We start from the raw sequence: 9,477 nt of genomic DNA on the forward strand, positions 1-9,477 counted from the left end.
TAACTGAAAACGCAACCTCAGGAATAACTAAGAATAAACAGCAGTAATTAAAGGAAGAACCATTTTATTACAAAATCAGACTGTTTGACTGTCAGTCTTTCAGGTTTTTACTTTGAGTGCAGTGTTTGTTAAAAGATTTCATTGTAGCATTAATCTCCAACTTTGTGGCCAGGACCCTGGAAAGAGGTCCTCAGAGAAATTAAAGAGGCCACAAGATAATTACCGAGGTGAGATTTATTTGTGGACATTTGCTCTTGTTAAACAACATGCTTTAGTGTTTCAGTCTTCTAAAACCCATTCTAATCAAGCTGTCCAGAGGTTGATTTACAGGTCTGGATTAAGAAGTAGAAACAGTAACTGAGGTGCGCTGTAAGAAAAATGTATTTCCTGGACCACAGTGCAAATGAGTAAATCCTGAGGCAACATCTTGCTTTTGCTTTCCTTTACAGACATCTGATACTAGGAGAGGATGTTGATACACTTACTAAGTAAAATAAGTCAAGAGTTAGAAGTCTCTGGGGTCTTTATCCTAATAACTGATCAATTTAAGATTATCTTGACTTGTTTTCCCCCTTCCTAATTTCTTAATGTTTTTTAATGATTGTCATATCTTTCAGATCATTAAATAAAATAAAATATTAGACAAAGATAAGACAAGTAGACACAAAGCAGTTTTTTTCCAAAGGTGTTAACAAGTCACAAGTTACCAGACCTACAGACAGATTTAAAAGTATCTATATATAGCCATGCATGTGCGTGCGTGTGTGTGTGTGTGTTTAATATCACAATATGATTGTTATAGCAATGCTGTGTTTACATTCCCTGGTTGTGTCCAACTATGAGACAAGTCCAGGCATGTCTGAGAGCCAGAGCCATGTGTCAGTCTACGATGATGTGGCTCAAGAACAAATCACCCAGCAAAGCATCGCTGGCTAAACTTGCTAACTGCAGTCCATGTGGAAATTACAGCATGGCAAACTTTGTGTTCAAATTCTCTCTTATAGAGATTTAAAACATAACAGATTATCTATCTGACAAGCCAGAAAACATCAGTAGTTACAAACTCTGAGATTTCACTACCCTGCATTACACTAATCTGAAACATTATAAAGTTAAGTACAAGCAGGATCAATACCTGACATATACACTTCTCTGGGAAATTACCACTCTATCAAATTAAAAATAACATAAAAATTCACATTAAAATGTTGTTAAGATTTTCTATCAGTTAACTAGACATGTTACCAAAGTGTAACAACATGCTTTAACTGGAGACCACATACACTGTGTGTAAAAGATGGATGCAGCTACCGTGCCATAACTCTTTGGGCATGCGGGTTGTCTGGAGTCAGAAGTAATCATAGATAGAGATCTTTGGTTGCTAAGGCTCACAAGCTCCGTTAGCAAGCTGCAATCATTAACTGTCACAGATACCTGACGATTCGTAACAAAAGACTAATAAAATATTACAGTTACACTTACCAAAAGTAGAGCACAGTATTCTCAGTCTGCCTGTTCTACTGGACATTATTTGTCAAATAACTCGATTAAAAGTGGTGCAAAAGGAAAACACAACACAAACACAGTCAAGAGATGCAGTTCAATGACAGCAATTAGCAGAAATGAAGCCAAGCAGAGTAATGAGCTACATACAGTTGCCTGTGTCAGCAGTAAATCAAAGTAAAAATGCCACTAACTTTAAGCTCTACTCATCCAGAGGACAAGTTCAAAAAAGTCTATAGAAATTGACTCGTTGACCCTCCAGTGGCCATTAGAGGAACTGCACTGGACTTTACCTGGGATTATATTTTCATTAGTGACTTGGTAGTGTGAGCAAGTGAGAAAGCTTTAACATCTCAATCCTCGGACAGAGTCAAACAATGTGAATAAAATGAACCAATGAGTGCGTTCTGTCCAGTTCACTATGAAAAAAATGTACAATCCCTGCAGTATTTCATCTCTCCCACATTTTATCTGTCCTTTCATTCCATCTTACTCTGTCTCCCTCGCTCTGAAGCAATCTAACTGTCTCCCACGATGCTTCAGGAAAGGTGGGAATGGATGAAAAAAAAGTGCCATAATATCAAAACTGCTGATTAAAATCAAAACAACAATCTGTGTATCACACACACGCACACACCCTGGCTTTCTTTCCCTCAATGATCTCAGATGAAATTCATCTGAGATCATTGCTTCATTAGTGAAGCTCTAGTTGTTCTGATTGATTTAATTATCAAATCATCTATGCAGCCTGTGCGTGTGTGTGTGTGTGATGTGGGTGTGTGTGTTTATTAGTGTGAAAGAGAGAGATTATGCAGTGATCTTGGCTGACATTGATCAGCCTAGTCTAATTGGGAGCATCTAGCCGTGTAATTGATTCTGCTACACTTCACAACTAGATGAGTTTAGCAACATCAACAACACTGATTCACACACTCACGGACAGAACGACACTGAGCCAAACTGAACTGAACTGAACCAAGCTGTACTGAGTCAGCTAAGTGGCAGAAATAAACTAAACTACCATAAATGATTAGATTATGTTGCTTTTTGTATTTGTTTACATCCATCCATCCACTTTCTTAACCTGTCATCCAGCTCAGGGTCCTGGCCCTTCTCCCTATCGCCACTGACACAGTGTCCAAAGAGTCACAGTGAAAATTCAGAGTCTGCATTAAGTGCAGATTTTGTCCCTCATTTTAATATATTCATTTTTGTTGCCTGCCATCCTGTGGCATTATCCACATTATATTGTTGCCTTTGAGAGAGCTGATTCTGCTGACTGGCCCGGGGGAAGTTCATTATTCTAACATGGCTGCACTTGTTCTATGTCATATTCATAGACTGCAAGCGACATGACAGCTCCCCAGAACTAGGACATCTTCATCACCTGCTGGTGGCTGGTGCTACAGACTGTAGACTGTATACAAAAGATGGAGGTAGCCACTGTGACATCATTGATGTGTGGAGGTTTGAAGCTTTGATTTTAGCCTTTAATTTTTGTGAAGCCAAAAGTGACCTAATATATACAAGATCGTGGTGTGCTAAGTTATCTGCCGACCCGATATCATGACAAAGCGTGTAATAGACACCCAGGTCCACTGTGTCCATTTGACGGTTTGCCTCTCCAAAACCTGAAATATACATGCATGCAGAAGTTGCATTAAGTTGCAGTAACAGCAGAGGGAGATATTTTATTACAAGCCAACATGAAAGTAATTTCAGGAAAGCTTTTAAACAGATATTATTAATACATTTATAAGTATGTACATATTAGCGGCCTAGTTTTTTTGCTTACAACTTCATGGCTTTAAATATATTATCTCCCCCTGCTGGTAATGCAATTTCTGCATGCGTGTGCATTTCACATTTTGCCTCTGCAAAATGTGAAATAGGCACAGTGGACCGGCGTGCCTATTACACATTTTGCCACGATACTGGGTTGTATTGTAGAAAAGCCAACAAGCTTGGTTAGCGAGCTGCATCGATACACTGTATGGGTGCATTGTATACACACTAATAAGTGTGAAGTAATTCACAAGCAAAATGCCAGAATTTAAATGATCAAAATTGGAGAACTGACTTCATGGATGGTCTGTTTGTGCAATTAACTGCAAAGCAAGTCATATTATTGGTCAAACAATCTTCATCAAGAGCTCCAGTAGGGATGGGTATCATTCAATTGTAGTGGTACAACTTTTCTTAGCAATGCTTCCTATTGACCCAGTATTCCTATAAGAAAACAATCAAATTAAGAGCATAATTAAAATCAATTCAAATCACATTTTAACATGGAGCCATCCCAGGTTTTGGGGACTTCCACTTTGGCTTTATTTTTCAGTCCAGGAAGTTGCTGCTTTGATGGGTAAAGTTTTTTTTCACAATTGTTTAATTTCAATTTAATCAGTTAAAAATCAGTACATTTGCGTTTTGTTCATGTTTTACTGTTGTGTGATGATGTAAAAAGAGTCTTTGTCATAAAACACTGACAGCTGTAATGGATAACTGCTCGAAATTTAGTTTTTGTGTAGCATCAGCAGACATCTGCTCCTTTGTAGTTGTCTTTTTACATTGGCTTGCTGAAGGATAACACAGAGAAACAGTACAGAAAACTGGGATATTTGGCAGCCTTGTATGAGACGCTGTATTGCTAGCTTGTGTCTATGCAAGTTCCTGTCTGTCCCACTTGTGTGCACTGACTCCACTCAGGATACAGAAACTGAGAGAGAGAAGTTATTCCCGATTCTGGACAGATATTTCCTCTGAGATGGATTTAATTTTAAATTAACTAGGTGGAAGAGAAAGAATGAGTCAACAAAAAGAAAAGCATGACAGGCTGGTTATTAGTAAACTGGCAGCTCATCTTTAGTTTTTCCTGACAACCATAAACTCGAATATCTCAATGTGCCAGCATTCACATCTGCTTTGCGCATTTAGGCAAAATGCTGGAATTGCATCACGGAGATGGACTGAAACTGCCTTTTCAAGAGGCTGCCATCTTTATGCACCTGGTCAATTTGAATGAAAAATTACCTGGACAGGAGGTAAGTACACTGGCAGGTCAGCACAAGGCCGGGAAAATGGTGTTCATGCGATTGCCAACTTTAGCGCGTGTGTGTTAATCTGTGCGTGTGTGTCCTGAGGATTAGTCATGGTCTTCTGCCTCTGCAGCAGTGCCTACTTCCTGCCTCACACACACACACACACACACACACACACATATACACACACACCCACACCTGCATCCATCTGGCCAGTCCCCTCTGTTAGCAGAGGTGTGAAACACAGAAAAATCAGTCGAGTGAGGGAATGAGGGACGGTAAGAAAGAGGAGCAGAGGTATGAAGGGGGAGAAGCAGTGGGAAGAAAGAGGGGATATTAAAGAGAGTTGAAGAGAGGTATAAATGCACAATGAGGGGAAAGAAAGGGCGAGAGAGCGGGAAGCGAAAGAGTGGGAGAGTGATATTAAACACCAGGGAGCTAACTGAGCAAATTCACCTGCCCACTCTTTTTTTATTCAGCCGATCTCCCTCCTTTTCCTTCTTCATCTGCCTTCCTCTCTTCCTTTCTTTCTCCCTCTATCATCCGTTTCTTCTCTCACCTCCTACTTCCCTAATTAGCTCCAAATCCTCTTACACCTTTCGCTCAGTTCATCTTCCTTCTCTTCCTCACTGTCTCCCCCTACTCTCGCCAAAAAAATCAGGTTGACCTTAATGAACAGATGAAGAGAGGAGGGGAGCGATAGCATCCAGGGAGCCCAGGAAAGGCTGGATCAGCGCTTTTTGGATCAGTGTTTGTTTACTCAGGACTCCCCCATGTGAAGCTGTCAGAGGTTTTTTCTTTTGCCATGTTTTTATTCTGAGGGAAAAACCATTAAGCATTAGGATGATTTGGAGGGTTGTAATCTTTTTCTGCTTTATTTAGGAAGAGCGGAAGAGCAGTCGTTAGTGTTTGCAGTATTTCCTTGGTGTTTGACAGGGAGCAGACACAGGGAAGATGAGTAAAAGGCTGGAGATGGCAATGCAGAAATCGTTACAGCATCCACAACAGATGAATAACGTGAATTAAATCAAGCAAGCTCAACTGAGACACCTGAACTTCATCAAACACATGGTAAAAACGTGCCTAAACTGGAAGTCCCAGATAAGATTTGCAAATGAGTAAATTAGTTAGATGATTTAATTAATGAAACCGTGAGATGAAGCATAGTTTGTTCAGGCGGAACACTGGCTGATTGGGACCAGCTGTTTGCAGGATGAATGGATCATAAATAGTTGGTAACATCAATTCAGACTCACAACACAGTTATTAGTAACATGACAATTTTTTTCTGCTACTGTGGTAAGCATGTTATTGACATACCATCTGCTGCTACACCTCCCTGTCCTTTTGTCTTGTTATTTTTTCAAGTAAGCTGCTAATTTCATGTTTACTCAACAGAATTGTCATATAATTCTTTAGGAGTGCCTGAAAATAGAATAGAATAGAATAGATTAGAATAGCCTTTTATTGTTATTGTACATGTACAACGACAATGTGGGTGCAGAAATGTGCAGGAATAAAATATAAATAGCAGGACAACAAGAATAAATAACAGAAATGAGGAGTATATACAAAGAGGTGGTATAAATGCAAAACAGGAGGAAAACTCGCAATACAAAGGCACATATTAGAGGACAGAGTTACAAAGTGCTTGAAAGTGGTGCAACGGACTTGGTCTGAGTATAGAGTCCAGGTGTGAGTGGCCTGAATGATGAGGGTTACTCAGACCACAGTTAAGATTGGTGGATGGGAGCGGGGAAGAAGCTGTTTGTGAGTCTGGAGGTGTGGGACCTGACATTCCCGAGGTGCTTGCCAGAGGGCAGCGGGTCAAACAGGTGGTGGGCGGGAAGCAAGGGGTCACCTGTGATTGCCCTGGTTCTCCTGAGACAGGAGGAGCTGGCAATGGCCTCCAGGGTTGGCAGAGTGGAGCCAATGATTTTTTTTAGGCGGTGTTAATTACCCTCTGTGCTGCCTTCCTGTTCTCAGTTGTGTGTAGCGAATTCCTTAGTTTATGACACAGTTGTGGAGGATGAACTCTTATATAAGTTACAGAAAAATGTAATAAGGCTTGAAAATTGTAGGTCTGTTGTCGCTATAGGCGCTAGCTGTCTGCTCAGCTTGATCTCTTCTAACTGAACTAACTGAACTGCACTTTTTGTTTGAGTTTTAGTGAGGGTAAGGATTTTTAATGTGATTATGTGACAAATAATATGGCCATCTGTGTGCTACAAGCAGCCTGTAATACAACTCAGAAATGTTAAACTCAAGTCTTCAAAAATGTCCATGAATTGAAGAATTAGTCCACAGTTTTGTGCTGGGACTAATGCTTTTTACATGCATCTCTTAGATAATACAGAAAACAAATTTAGACAAAACCAAATTTAGGAGAAAACCCCTCAAAAACATGATGTCTAAGCAGGTAAACTAGATGGTATTACCTTGGTCTCCAGCAGTACAGTGAGGAGTTTTGGGATGATTTTTGATGAGGCTATATCCTTCAGTGTGCATATCAGAGGAATGCATAAAAAAGCAGTTCAATTAATTGTTAATTGTTGTTCTAAAAGATCTGTGAAAGCCTTCTATTGATTCAAAATGCTGCAGCGTGAGTTTTTGACTGGGACTAGAAAGAGGGAGCATATTTCTCCCACTTTGGCTTCCCTGTTAAATCCAAAAACAACTTTAAAATCCTTCTTCTCATAAAAGAGTCTTGAATGAGCAGATCGTACCATGTCTTAAAGACCTCATAGTGCCATATTATCCTAACAGAGCTCTCTCAGACTGCTGGCTTACTTGTGGTTCTTAAAGGATTTAAAAGGAGGATGGGACGCAGAGCGTTAATTTTGCTCCCAGTTTAGATTCAGGAGAGAGACACCCTGTCTACATTTAAGATTAGACCTAAAACTTTCCTTTCTGATAAAGTATATAGTTAGGGTTGGATAAAGTCACAATAAACCACCACTTAGTTATGCTGGTATAAGGTCAGACTGCTGGAGGACTTCCCATGATGCACTGTTTCTTCACCTGTTTTCATTCCTCAGGTGTTTAAATATTGAGTTCTGTCACCACTCTTTTTTCTTTTCTTTGTCCCCTCAACACCAAACGTTCACAATAGATGGCTGCCCATCCCTGAGCCTGGTTCTGACAAAGGTTTCTTCTTGTTAAAAGTTTTTCCATTCCACTGCTGCAAAGTGCATTCTTGTAGGCGATCGTCTGATAGTGAAGCTTACTCTTTAATATTGTAGGATTTGTATCTTGCAGTATAAAGCAGCTTGAGGTTGCTGTGATTTAGTGGTGTATGAATAAAGTTGAACTGAACGTTCCTATTTCATATATAGTTTCAAGTTTATACAATCCAACACAGAAGCATTAGCATTTGTTCAGAGAAATGTTGTTACTCGTCTATTTTTGCAGGAATGGAAATACCACTCCGTTAAATTGAGTTATTTATCATTGAATTGTCTGGAGTTTTCTATCTGCAGCCAAAAACAACACAGATGAGAGCAGTGAGAATAAGGCAAAATAGAATAATTGCATGTAAACTCAAAAAACAAGCTTAAAGAGGCAAAAAAAAAAAGCTCTCTGGAGTCAGAGAAACTGTATGGGTGTGTCTGCTAATAGTAGTCTGGGTGCTCTGTGTCCCAATAGCAAATTTGTGATAATATATCTTATTTGTACTTACAAGTGGAGTTTATAACTGTACACTGTTATATAGAATAACTCATCATTTCATGTTTGAAAATATTGCATATAGACTTTAAGACACCTTCATACCCCGAAAACCTCTGACATAAGAACAGATTGGGAAAAAAAAGAGAAGTAGCACCAGACTGATAGTCGCGTTGCATCAATCTTCAAGTATTTCACAAAAGAAAACAGGCAGCTCCTAGTAATTAGTCTTGCATTTCACAGTCCATTTTGTTTCCTAGAGGTGTGTTTTTCTTCTGTCTTAGCAGCTGAAAAGTGATGATGTGACATAACACTGACACACTGCAGCACTGTTACAATGGTTTTAATGGTCAAAACATTTTCCCTTTCTCCTGATTCATCAGTAAACATCAGATTTGTGTCAGTTCCTCTAAATAAAAGAACAAAGACCTCTTTCTGGATTCAAGACTTTTACTAGCATTCACCAATTACCGAGAGAAATCTGTTGCAGAACCAGCAGAAACAACACTTTCTCCACCAACATTTTGCCTAAACAGACAAGACTACAGCACATCAACAACCTGTCTCTTTATAGATCTGTCATTTCTGTAACATGTGAAAAACAACACTAAGGGTTGACATTTTTGGAAGGTAATTTGGGCAACAGGGGCAGCACATGGCATCACTATTTCATCACTCTTGCTTGTTCGTTATTCCCTCCGCTAACACACACACAGAGTTTTTTGGCTTTTATTCAGTGTCTTTGGGGAAATCCAGGAAATTACTGACTGAGTTAGAGGTGGACAAGGCTGTTTAACAGAGAGAGCAGGCTCACCAAAAGAGGAATTTCTAATAGAACAGAAAAGATGATTCTGTTTTTACATGTGGTTTTTGGATAAGTAGGCATTCAAGTGTTAGCATTTAAGCCTTTTTTTTTCAGCACTGGAGAGAAAAGGTTTTTGCCCTCTTCCTTATTTATTACTTTTATGCATTTGTGCACAGATAGCCCGAGTAAAAACAAAATGCAGTTTTTAAAATGATGATTTTATTTATCAAGAAAATAAGCTGTTGTCCTTACCTACCTATGTCACAAGCCACAAGGCTAGTACATGGATGCAACCCAGAAGCACACTCGATGTACAAACAGGTTGCAACATCAACAAGAGCTTTATTTGTTTAGGGGACGGAACTGAGGAAGTGGACTGGGGATAGAGCCTCAGGCATCGTAGCCACTGGAACAGAGGGAGAATGAGGTCATTGGAGGAACAGAGAATAACTGCCGGGTGACAAG

This window comes from Astatotilapia calliptera, chromosome 22, assembly GCF_964374335.1.
Source record: "Astatotilapia calliptera chromosome 22, fAstCal68.1, whole genome shotgun sequence".
Taxonomy (NCBI): domain Eukaryota; kingdom Metazoa; phylum Chordata; class Actinopteri; order Cichliformes; family Cichlidae; genus Astatotilapia; species Astatotilapia calliptera.